The sequence below is a fragment of the Ochotona princeps genome, chromosome 2, assembly GCF_030435755.1.
Source record: "Ochotona princeps isolate mOchPri1 chromosome 2, mOchPri1.hap1, whole genome shotgun sequence".
In the NCBI taxonomy this organism is placed as follows: domain Eukaryota; kingdom Metazoa; phylum Chordata; class Mammalia; order Lagomorpha; family Ochotonidae; genus Ochotona; species Ochotona princeps.
In genome coordinates, this window is record NC_080833.1 from 61,169,927 (window position 1) to 61,183,572 (window position 13,646).

The 13,646-nt window shown below is 37.1% G+C and overlaps 2 non-coding genes across 2 annotated transcripts; both read left to right on the plus strand.

Moving 5' to 3' along the window:
• Window positions 1-6,847: 6,847 nt before the first annotated feature.
• Window positions 6,848-6,981, plus strand: LOC118758635 (U4 spliceosomal RNA). Its single transcript, XR_009245056.1, has one exon. It is a non-coding gene; the product is annotated as a U4 spliceosomal RNA (small nuclear RNA).
• Window positions 6,982-12,762: 5,781 nt separating this feature from the next.
• Window positions 12,763-12,865, plus strand: LOC118758694 (U6 spliceosomal RNA). Its single transcript, XR_004995790.2, has one exon. It is a non-coding gene; the product is annotated as a U6 spliceosomal RNA (small nuclear RNA).
• The last annotated feature ends 781 nt before the right edge of the window (window positions 12,866-13,646 follow it).

The window sequence follows — 13,646 nt, forward strand, 5'->3', positions numbered from 1 at the left end:
ATCAGAATTCCCATGTTCTCCTATAATCTCACTTCTGGATAATTTCTGTGACAGTGGATATGTACAGCATTGTCAAGGTTCTAGTAAGAAATATTTGCAGATAGTAATGAAAGCAGAAATTTCAGGTACAGAATCTATATATAAATATATACACTAAATAATGGACATATGACTGTGTATGAAGAACTATACTTTTGCAATGATATAAGGGAACTTGGTGGTGGGATGGAAATCGGGGAGGGGATAAGGAAAATCCCAGGGGCCTATGAAACTGTATAATAAAATGATAATAATAATAATAAATAAAAGATACATATATACTATCTTTAGACAAAGCTAATTATGTTCACATTTACTTTGTCCTATTACCTTTTATAAAGAATTAGAGCGATTATTTTTTCCCATTTTTTAATTTTGTTTTTGACTATCTTTACACGGTTAATTAGAGCACAAAGGTACAAGGGCTACAGTAAAGTGGGTAAGACTATCAAATCCACATTTTTTTTTCATATCTGGTGTAAAGGGGGAGGTAAAGGGAGAAGCCCCACCCAGTCTCCCACCCCAGATCCCTGATGTGGGGCATGCTCCGAGGGTCTTGCTCAAGTGGTTTTGATAGTTCAACAGTTATGAATTGCTGCCAATCTTGCCATTCCAAGCACGATGGGGTCACTGAAGAATCCTCTGATTGACATAGTCCATCTTAGAGTCTCTGTTTGCCCTGCTTTTCACTGCCAACATATGGCTGGAATAGGTGATTGATTTGTTCTGTCCTCTGTCTTTTCATGGTTAAGGATCTGAGTCCAGCAGTTCAATTGAGGGGATCCCTAAAGAAACTTCATCTGAGGTGTTCCCAGACCTGATTCTTGTATGTATTTGCAAGTACAGGGTCCAGTACAATCCATCGCCCCAATCAGTTGATGGTTGCAATCACTGGGTTGGTTCTGTTTTCAGCCCTGTCTTCCATTGGAACCAATGGGTGTTGCAGTCCAGCCTGATTCTGCCCAGCACACACTCGGCCCTCACATAAACCAGTGCGAGCTGCAGACTAGTCAGAGCAAGCCACAATAACCCCCACCAGGCCGGCCCCAGCCCCTATCCTGGTTCTTGTGCTTGCCAGTACGTGCAGCAAACTAGTCCAGTCTGTCCCACATCCCATTTGGCTCTCACACATGTCAATGGACACTGAAGCCTAGTTCAAACCAACCAGCCCCACTATCCAGCCCACACACATGCTGTTGCGTGCCCTTCTGTCTAACTACCCCTGCCCCCATCTTGGGTTTTCGTGCCCTCCTGCTGGAGTGGTAACCCAAGAAGGAGGAGCCCATTATTTCCCTTCTAGGCCACACCCAATCCGGTATCATGCATTTTCCAGGCTGTTCTGCAGTTTAACTTGACAGAATTAGCCCCCAATGCCAGCTTCTGCAAGTTGATGCTGCAGCAAAGCCCAAACAACCCTCATCCACACTAATCAGCCCAGCCTGGCTTTTCCCTGATCTACTCCACATGAGGCCCATAGGTGTTGTAGCCCTGCTTAGTCTGGTTTGCCCCCATCCTAGCTCAAGCTAGGAGTAGCTGTCCACCAGAGGAGCTGCGCCCCACATTTCCCCTGCCAGCTCTGTTCCCTCCCTCCCTGGTTCTCACGTGTGCTGGTTGGGCACTGCAGTCACATCCAGTACAGATCGCCTCACCTTGGCCTTTGTAATGTGCACTGGTTTTTGTCGCGACCTAACCTGGCTTGACCCACACTCTGTTCTGGTGTTTGGATATGCCAGTGGATGACGTGAACTGATTCAGCCTGGTCTGCCCTTGACCCATGCCAAATGTATGCCAGTGGGAAACTTTCCATGGCCTATTCTGGGCTGTTTCCCATCATGCTTCTTGCGCTTACCTGCAGGATCCGTGTCCTGCCAGAGGAGTTGCCCAGGCTCCTCCATCAGGACCTTTCCCAATGCCAGATTTTGCACATACCAGTGGATCCATGAGCTGTCCCTACTCAGTTCACCTCATGTCCTAGTGGGAACAGTGGTCTTTTCTGACTGGACTTCAACCAAATCTGGTTCTTACTGTTTTATGTTTCAGCCCAGCCACGTAACGCAGTTATTTTTAAGCCTTTGATGTGAAAGACTTATCACTTTTTTGCTGCTATGGAAATGATTGCTTGAATTTGAAAAAAAATTCCCAAATTTTCTGAAACTGTATTTTTTGTGTATTTGTATTTTAAATATAATATCTAAATGATAACGTGCACACATTCCACATGCATCACAATACAGATGTAGGAGTGCATTGATACTTCCCATCTTATACCCATGCCTGCCCACTTTCTCCAATCAGCCACCTCCACCTTTATTCATTCATTTTTTTGATGTAAACTTTCATTCCATTTTGGAATCATGGGCTTGGCAATGAAAATACATATCATGAAAATCATGAAAGCCAATGAAAATCATGGGCTTGGCAATGAAAAAATATACAACGCAAGTAGAAAATTGTAATAATAACAAATAGCAAAAAAAAAAGAAGGAAAGCAAAAATAAAACAGCAAAAAGGTATGTTATTCACATATATAAAGGCTGTATGCAGTAATCAAATCCCATAATGTCACTCTTGCACATATAGATTGCATTTTTTGCACTCTGTATATTCATTATCATAGATTGTGGAAAACATACGATATTTGTCTTTTAGCACTGGATTATTTTACTAAGCATAATGACTTTCGGCTGGACCCATCAGTTGCAAAATACAAAATTTCATTTTTGTTCATGATTGAGGATCATTTTTCATGTGCATGTAATACATTTTCTGTATTGAAATGCTCATTGATGAGAAACTAGTTCAATTCCACATCTTAAATATTGTGAATTGAGCTGCCATGAACATGGTGATACAGATAACTGTCTCATACGTTGATTTCTTCTTCTTTTTGTTTTTTACGTAAAGTTTATTCGTGAGAAGGCTTGGTTAAATGGTACATATGTTTTCAGATACCTGAGGAATTTTCATATTATCATCCATAATGTTTATATTTAGTGACATCCTCACCATGTGTGAAATAGAGTACTTCCCCCCCCATCTTTGCTAGCCTCTTTTTGAAGTTTTTTTTTTTTTTTTCCTGTTATCCAGTCTAATTGGGGAGAGATGAAATCTCACTGTGATTTTTATTTGTATTTCCCTGATGGTTAAAATACTTGGGTTTTTTTCATGTTTGTTGGCCATTTGAATTTCATTCTTTATAAAGTGCTTGTGTTCTTTATTCATTTCCTTTTTATATAAAGATTTATCTATTTACTTTTGTTGGAAAGGCAGATATACAGAGAGCAGGAGAGACAGAGAGCAGGAGAGACAGAGAGCAAGATCTCCCATCTGATGATTCACTCCCCAAGCGGCCGCAATGGTGGAGCTGAGCCAATCCAAAGCCGGGAGACTGTTCCAGCTCTTCCACATGGGTACAAGGTCCCAAAGCTTTGGGCCTTCCTCGACCACTTTCCCAGGCCACAAGCAGGGAGCTGGATGGGAACTGGAGCTGCTGGGATTAGAACCAGCGCCCATATGGGATCCCTGAGCATTCAAGGCGAGGATCTTCACCACTAAGCCATCATGCCGGGCCCGTGCTTTGTTCATTTCTTAACTGTATTATTTATTATTGTTGAATTTCTTGATCTCTTTATAAGTCTTGCATATTAATCCTCTATCAGTTTTATAGTTGGAAAATATTTTCTTCCATTGTGTTGGTTACTTCTTCCCTCCAACGTTATCTTAATTACAAAACCAAAAAAAAAGATACAAGAAAAATAACTATAAGCCAATATCCCTGATAAACATAAATGCAATAAATACCGATGCAATACTAGCTTATAAGCTCAGCAACACATCAGAAAGATCATTTACTTGGACCAAGTGGGATTTATCCCTGAATTGCAGGGTTGGTTTAACATACACAAACAATAAACATGATACATCACATTAACAAGTGGAAGAATAAAATCCATATGATTCATTTAATAAATTCAAATGAAAAAAAGCTTTAGTTAATTGGGCACAGCAGAATCTTTCCTCAATACAATTGACACTATATGAATAACCCATTGTCAAGATGATATCAAATGAGGAATTGTTGGAGACATTTCCACCAAAATACAAAACCAGACAAGGATGTGCATTTTTTGTACTTCTGATCAATGTCCTGAAATTAAGCCACGACAGTAAGGTAAAAAATAAATAAATAAATAAATAAATAAATAAATAAATAAATAAATAAATAAATAAGAAAAAGAAGTAAATGGAAGAGTATACATTGGAAAGGATGAAGAAGTCAATATATACTCATTTGCAAATGACACGATCCTTTATGCAACAAGTAAAAAAAATACTAAGAACTGTTGGAACTCGTAAGACAGTTTGGTGATGTTAAGGATACAAAATCAATACATAGAAATTAATATATTTTGTATTCACAAAAAGTGTCATGGGTAAGAGAAAGAACCTGCAATTTCAATCTCATCTACAATAGCTACAAAAATGTTTAAATATATTGGAATAAAGAAATAGAATACATCAAAATATGGAAAAAAAACATTTCATGTTCATTTATTGTTCAAATTGATTCAATCAAAATGTCCATACTACCAAAAGTCATTTACTTATTCAATTACAGTCCCAGTCAAAATACCTATGGCATTCCTCTCGGATTTAGAAAAATGATGCTTAACTTTATATGGAAACACAAGAGACCCTGATTAACTAAAGCAGCCTTGAATGATGAAAATATATCTGGAAGCATCAGAATAGCACATTTTAAGATGCACTACAGAGAACTGAAATCAAACCACCTGGTACTGGTACAAAAACAGAGCTGAAAGTCAATGGGACAGAATAGAAATATCAGAAATTAAGATATAAACCTATCGACAATCCTTCTTCTTTTTTTTTTTTTTTTCGTAAAGCAAGCAGAAGTCCATCTAGGGAGAAATTTGCATGGGGAAAATTGGATCTATGTGTTAAGAGTTTGAAAGAAGACCCAATATTTTAGATCTTTTAAAATAACCAACTCTATTAAGAACCTAGATCCGTGAACCAATGCCATGAAATTACTAGCAGAAAATATTGGTGACACTTTGCTAGATGTGGTTGTAGACAGAGACATGTTGGAAAGGCCCCAGAAAGCAGGCAATCAAAATGAAAATAAATAATTTGGATTAACTGAAGCAAAGACGCTTCTGCACCGCAAAGGACAATGCATATCTGAATCATGACCTATGTAACATAACAAGGGGGTCAGAGGGAATTTTGGAATCATCAGTTCTTGTCTTATGGAAATTAGAAAGTAAAGTGTTCTTTAAGAGAATCTCTCAGAGGAAAAAAAATGGACTCAAAATCAACACAGATTATCACATTCCATAAACAAAATTGTGATCATAGAACATCCTCAATGATTTACTCTCTGTGCTTGTACAATGTGCTTGTGCTTGGTGTAAAGGAACTAGTGAGAAACTTGAAGCTAGAGGAATCCCTCAGTGGAACAGATTCATATTAACAACTCATTGAATTTCACACAAACCAGGTGTATACCATACAAGGCACTCAGACTTTGTCCATGTTGTCAATACCTAGCCTATGAAAAAGACCCTGGTCAAAGCATGTGGAGTCTCAAAAGCTTTGAGAAACCTTAGTCATTCTCCAGAGGCATGTCCAATCAAAGGGTTCATGATTTGTACCCTGAAGAGGTCACACAATTGCTGTGTAATGTTTGAATGCCAGTAATGTGAGCATATTTAAAAAATATAATAAAAAAGTTAAATAAGAATCTAGTAAACTTTTTTCATAGAATCTTTGTGAGGAAAGATCAGGACAGACAGGAAACAACATATGTATTCCCAGTTGGAGAGAATTTACAAGAGAAATGAATTTACAGAGGTGGTCAACTGGAGAAATGCACATGCATTTGCACAGAGCAGAGGATAGAAATGCCATTAAAGATACGTGTTTATGCAATGTCAGTGAGGTAGGATCATGGAGGTGGAGTGTGCATACGTCATTTAACTTTACAGACTTTTCAAATTCAATGGAACCTCCTCTCTGATGGCCAAATAGTTGGAAAGACATGTGGGAGATAAGATGAGGAACAGTACAGGTATGAATTTGAGCTTTTTTTTTTTTTTTTTAATGTGGAGGTAGGAGTCCCTGGGGGTATGGGTTCTGCTATAAGCTGGAACTTCCAATGCTGGAGGAACTTAAACACTTGAGACTTGTGTCTCTTTCATTAAGCCTTGATTTCTACAGTACCACCTTATGTCTTTTAATCTGAAACTTGATTGGGGCTGCACAAAGGGAGGAGAGAGCAAATGGAGTTTCTAACCAGGGTCAAGTATGTTAGATTGAAAATGAATGAACTGCTTTGAGATTCATCTGCAGCATCATAAATGGCATAGAAATATGTTTTTTACAGAGCGTGGCCAAAAGCAGTAATTGGAGAAAAATAAAAACTATTTTACATTTGTATTCTAAATGTATTCAGACTATTCAATAAACTAGCTAGAATGGCACTCAATAATTGTTTATCCAAATTATTATTCATGCTTAATATCTAATTCACTAAATATTATTGAAAGTAATGTGCAATGTTGCTTCTGAAAAACTAACAATATTTTAAATTCTTGATTACAATTGACATAATACTTTTCTTATAGCGACTGCTGTCAGTAGCAATCACTTTCGTAGTTTTTCTGCCAGTAGTAGACACATCTACTTGAATGGATTAAAGACAAATAAGGGGTTAGATCAGTATTTTGGCAGCTGTGCAATATAGAATTACAATGGAATGTACATGATTATTTAACAAATTATAAGCTTTGCGCAGTGGCAGTATTGTAGCCAATGAGGTTTATCCAAGGCGTGATTATTGCTAATATTTAACAAATTATTGGTACTTTTTTTCAAGTGTCAACGAAAGTGTATTCCCATCTTAAGCATTCTCAAAAACAAACAAAAAATGCTTTAAAAACAACTCCTCGGGTCAAATGTGGTAGCTTTGAGGCTGGAGTCCTCACCTTGCACACACTGAGATCCCATGTGGGTGCCAGTTCTAATCCTGGTGGCCCTGCTTCCTATCTGATTTCCTGCTTATGTCCTGGAAAAGTAGTCGAGAACGTCAAAAGTCTTGGGACCCTGCACCCATATGGGAGACCCAGAGGAGGCTTCTGGCTCCTGGCTTTGGATTGGCACAGCTCTGGCTATTGCACTTGCTTGGGGAGTGTATCAGGGGATGGAAGACCTTCCTCTATGTCTCTCCTCCTCTCTGTATATCTGCCTTTCCAATAAAAAATAAATATTTAAACAACAGCAACTGCAAATGAGAAGTAACTCCTCAGACTATCCCTATCTATAGTTTCAATCTTCTGATCGAAGAATTTCAAGGACACAAGAAAATAAAATATAATACCATGTATTTGGGAGCATGTGAGTCTGAATGACAGTCTGTCATTGGTGCCCTACTTGACACACAGATGGATATGGGTTATGGCATTAGTGCTTTTGATCTGATAATAGCTCTATAATCAGTTCTGTATCTCTCACCTATGACATCTATTAAGTCAGAAATATGTATAAATTATCTATGTGCTATTTTATCATTAACCATTATAAAATTACTATTACACTTATCCTATGCATGCTCCATGATTCAAAAAAAAAAGCCAAGGGGTAGTTGGGGGGTGGGGAGGAGGTAGAGTCCAGACAATGGAATCAGCTCTCAGTAGCAGAGTAAATTTTCTTCCTAACAACTCTATTGAACTCAGTGTCAGGAGTACCAAAGGGACAGATTCTGATAAAAAAAATAACAATGATGATTCTTGAATAAATTTAGAAATTATGAGATATTGACAAGAGCAAACCTTTCCAGTAATCAAGCAAATGTCTTATTATTTCTTAACCCCACACTGATCCAAGCTCGATGTATTTAAATTTAGAAATCTAATTGCAGCAAATTCATGAAGATACAGACATTTCTAAGGGATAAATAGAGCCATTTCTTTTTCTTATCTGACAAATAGAAGGATCAGTGCTAGAACACAGCTGCAACTCCAAAAAGATAGGCTCTGTGTCTCAGAATACATGGTTTGGGTTTTTCTAAGTGGTCTAAATGAATAGCCAGTTCCATTGCTCTACCCCCAGGAAAAGGATGCCAATGAGAGTCCTTTCAGACAGCTGCAAATATGAATGATTAAAGCCGCTCAGACAATGGAAGAAAGAAAACCTGCATTTGCAGATGCCACCTTCAAAGTAGTGTCGATTTGACAGTTTTGTTTTTGTCTGTTCCCACCACCTAAGAACAAGCAAACTGATTTTAAAATGAGAAATCAATATACTCCTTTTCATGGAAAATGCCGGCCAAGACTGGGCTTTGTATATTTGTTTTCTATCTAGAGACAGGCATACTGCAGTAGTATTATTTTCTATAACCATAAACTTGATTTTTCTCTTTAGCAGTCAACTGAATGCAGAGATATGCAAACAGAGTTCTTATCATTTTGATTCTCATGCAATTTTATGGGGATTTAATATCTCTTCAAAACACTTCTGTTAGGTGTCTTATACTGATCTTCAATTTGATTTGGCACATTTTCCTTTTCAGATTGTCCCCTGTCAACTATCCCAGTAGAAATTATCATCAATGGATGAGGAGGGTTGCTAAGTTTTAATTTTTGATCCTCTGTATTTATAAGAGAAAAAGAGGAATGGGGGGGGAGGTGTGGGATCATATGTATAATGAATGTAAGATGATCAGAAATGCTTTACTATTTTAATTTATTTCTATTTCTGGCTTCAATAGACTCTTTTGTTTTATTTTATGTCTTACAGATGCTTCCTCTATCTCCATCTCCTATCAAAATATCATTTTATTCAGACAGTTGTATTTCATAGAATTTTTTAACATATTTTATTATTATACCTCAAATACCAAAAATGATAGAAGCAACATACAAAGTAAAATTATAAAGCAGCTTAACACATAAATAAAGATAGAAAGATCCTTGACAAAATGTTAAGTCTTGCCTGGAAAACTTAAAATGCTAATACATCAAGACAATATATTTTATATCCCTTAAATGGAAGGTTAGTTCATCTTCTAATACCTATCTAATCAACAAAAATATTATCATAACAAATTGGCACACAAAAACCATGACCATCATCATCAAAGCAACATCATTTTTTTTTTTAGATTTATTTATTTTTATTGGAAAAACAGATACACAGAGAAAAGGAGAGACAAAGATCTTCCATCCATTTATTCAGTCACTTCCCAAGTGGTCCCAATGTCCAGAACTGATCTGATCCGAAGCCAGGAGCCAGGAGTCTCTTCTGATCTCCCACATAGGTGCAGGGTCCCAAGACTTTGGGCTGTCCTCTATTGCTTTCCCAGGCCATAACTAGGGAGCTGGATCAGGAAAAGGAGCAGCTGGGTTACAAACTAGTGCCTGTGTTGGATGTTAATGTTTGTAGGTAGAGGATTAACCTCTTGAGCCATCGTAAACACATCATTTTTAAAAAAGAAAATACTCCTATTAATGGGACATAATATAATTAAACCATCAAAGAAAATTACTTTTTTTTTTTTTACTATTTTTTCGGATTGACATTATTTCATAACAGCCACATCGATCACAGCAACAATAACAACAACAACATCAACAACAAATTGTAGCACACCCTGATAAAATAATGTGCCACTGAGTAAGCAACACGTGCATAACTAAAAGGAAACACAGAAGTCTCTTAGGAACTATGATGCCATCGTATACTTCATGGGCACTTGATGAATTCTATTAAAGAGATTATTTGGAAGCAAGCAAACCGCATCAAAACATATGAGATACAGCCAAAAGAGCAAACAGACACTCAAAAAACAGTATAGATTGGACTGTTGGGGTTTCATAGACAGTTGTATTTCATAGAATTTTAATGGAAATTAAACTGCATTGATTACAACACAGCAAATAAAACAGACATTTGAAAGTTGCATATTAGGTCTTCCATTTTGAAAAGACCTTGGGTGGATTTCCATTCACACGGCCTGCAGCATTCCCAGTATCTTATGTTCCTTCCGACTTTCCCTTCTTCTTTATGCTACACTTTTTATTCCAAATTGATATTATTATGCATAAACAGTCTAGCTTTCCTCTGTATCACTCCAAAAAATACTCTTAAGCCTTAATTATCTTTCTAAGATTGAAGGATCTCTTATTGGGATAATAAGATTTTATTGTTCTTGAACCTATTGGATGTCATGTGTTAATTGGATAATTTTTCTTCTAATTAAGTAAAACTGAGCCAATCCCATACCACTTTCCCTCCCACTTGCTACATAATTGGCCTTTTTTTCCTTCCCTATGTCACACTTGAATTTTTTTTTCTTCTTAGACTCTTTAGATTTAAGTTGTCTTCCATTTTATTTCTATTATTTTGTCCTACAAAATTTTGTCACTCAAATCTCATCTTAAAAAGAGAAAAAAAAATACTAAAGTAATGATTCCTTGAACTCTCAACTAAAGCCTAGCTCTCATCATATACTCATGGTGACTTTTTATCATTTATCTATCTGTGTAGCACATACTCTTTCATAAAATTCATCTGTCTATATACATTAATTCTAATTATTTTTTTGAAGGCAAGATGGCAGAAGCATTGCAACCTAGATTATTACCATTGTTAATGTTGAATCCCACAGTGCCATCCATCACTGTAAGACACTTCTTCACATGAAACCCAACCATTCCTCCATAACCAAGCCCGCCTCTATACACCCAAGAATATCTAAATTTTGTTATCTCTGGGTTTTCACTTTGGCTATCAAGGCAGTGATAGAATTTTCACTATGAATGCCATGGTGTCTTTTGTTTCAATTATAGTACAAGACATAAGAGTATATAATATATTGACTCCAAACATCTCCATATAATAACAGCAGTAATTAAGGTGAAAAATCTAGGAAATGGACAAATATCAAGAAGCATGTGATAATTCAATATGCTCTTGGCTCTTATAAAAAAAGGAGTTTATTTGGCCTCTGGTATTTCTCCTAGCATAAGCAAGATAATGTAGCAAATTGTCTTTCACCTTTCCAATTTAAAACAAGTTTTCACCTGCCACAAACCTAAACATCTTTCCTACACCAGCTTGGGAGATTAGAAAGCACCTGGCTCCTGGCTTGAAATCAACCCACTTGCAATCTTTGTGATCATCTGGAGAGCGAACCAGCAGATGGAAGATCTCTGTCTCTTTTCTAACTATGGATTTCAAATAAAACCAAAAATAGATCTTACAAAGGAGGAAGAGAAATAAAAGAGATTTAAAACCTGAAGCAACATTTCAGATCATAATATCAGCAAGTGGCAAGACTGAATTTTGGATCCAAGTTTCCTAATTCTAGAGATCATAATATTAATATTATATGAAGATGATACAATATCGATTCTAAAATAAATTGGTCCCACTTTGAAGTTTCTATTTAGGTGGCATGTCTACAGTTTTATCCTTCATTAAATTTTCATAATTCATTCTAAGCCTGCTTGAATGTGTTGAAAATTAGATGAGTCATAAACATTAGAATAATTGAAGTTCTTTGTTTTTGTATTAAAAGGTCTGAAGAGCATCTCTTGATGAACTTGCTAAGGTTTTCAACAGCATAATCTTTCATGGCTTGTTTGAACTAGGTAGAAATTCAAAGGAAGTGACCCTATGAGACATAATTGTAACACCAATCATTTTACAAACAGCCTCTCCCTCACAACTCAACCTAGTAGGGGCTGGTAATGTGGCATAGCAGGCTGAGCTTCTGCCTTCGGTGCCAACATTTCATTTGGCTTCAGTTCAAGTTCAAACTCCTGCAATTCATATCCATCTCTCTGCTTATGGCCTGGGATGGCAGTGGAGAATGGCTTAATTCCTTGGGACCATGCATATTGTGGGAGACTGCAAGGGGCTGCTCCCGGCTCTTAGCTTTGGATGAGCTCAGCTCTGGTGATGGTGGTCATTTGAGGAGTGAACCAGCAGGCAAAAGACTTTCTTTCTCTAACTCTCTTTCTCTGTAAAATTTTACCTTTCAAATAAAATCCTAAAACATAGTAAGAAACGAAGAATCAAGCAGTAGGAGAAAAATACTTAGTTTCATAAAAAGAAAACTAAGTAACCAATAGCAGTCTTCTCAGCAGAAATCCTGCAAACCATCAGAAAATGGGGTGATGTATTTAAGATCCTCAGAAAAAATAAAAACACAACAAATCATATAAAATCAGGAGAATATATCTTTTAAAATTGAAGAAGAGGGTCTGGCATGATAGCCTAAGTGACTAAATCCTTGCTCTGCATGCACTGGTTTCCCACGTTGGTGCCAGTTCATGTCCTAGCTGCTCCACTTTCCATCCAACTCCCTGTTTGTGGCCTGGGAAAGCACTAGAGTACAACCCAAAGCCTTGGACCCTGCACCTGCATTGGAGGCCGAGGGGCATCTCCTGCAATCTAGCTTCGGATTGGCTCAGCTTAAGCCATTGTGGTCATTTGGAGAGTGAACCAGTGTCAGAGGTTCTATTTTTCTGTATCTCCTTCTCTCTGTACATCTGCCATTACAATAAAATACATTTATTTAAAAAGTGAAGAAGAAATACAGTACCTGTTATATAAGCAAAAGCACAATTCATCATCACTAAACTAGATTTATCAGATTTACTGAATTATCTACGTTAGAAGTAAACATTAGGAGGCTTGCTTCGACAGCACATGTATTCAATCTGAAATGATACAGAGAAGATTAACATGACCCCTGCACAAATATGACATGTATTTTTTTTAAATAAGGAAAAATTGGAGTTGCTCTGGTGGATGAATAGGATAATCCTCCACATACAAGCAACGGCATTTTCTATGAGCACCAACCAGTGAGTATCCCAGCTGCTACGCTTCCAACACAACTCACTGGCAATAATCTGAGAAGGCAGCAGAGGATAGCACAAGTCCATGGGATCCTGTATCCATATGGGGGACACCTGGGAGGCTTCTGGCTTTTAAATCCTGGCTTGGCCCAACTCTGGCTATTTGTGGTCAAATGGGGAGTGAATCAGCAAACAGCAAATATTTCCCTCTCTGTCTCTCCTCTCTGCAAATTTGTCTTTCCAATAAAAATAAATAAATCTAACAAAAATGAAAAATAAACATTATGAAAACATGCAATACTATCAAAATTGCTAGAACAATAGAAATGATTATTATCCAATCGAAAATATCAGGAATTACCATATGTTCTGTCTTATATAAGGAAAGCAACATGGAAAGTGCAACTTCAATGGTCTGATCCATACTGTTTTTTGTTTATTTTGTTTTTTTTGTTTGTTTGTTTGGCTGTATCTCATGTGTTTTCATGTTTTTTATTTCAGTTTTACTTATTCCAAATAATTTCTTTTTTCTTGTCGAATTCGTCACTGGCTTACGGATTACACATGGCATCATTTTTCCCAGGAGACTTTATGTTTCCTTTTAGTCACCGATGTGTTGGTTACTCAGTGGCACGTTTTTTCATGTGCTGTAATTTGTTGTTGTTTTTGCGGCTGTTGTTCTAACTCATACCAGTTGTTTACTCTGTTTCATGGCTT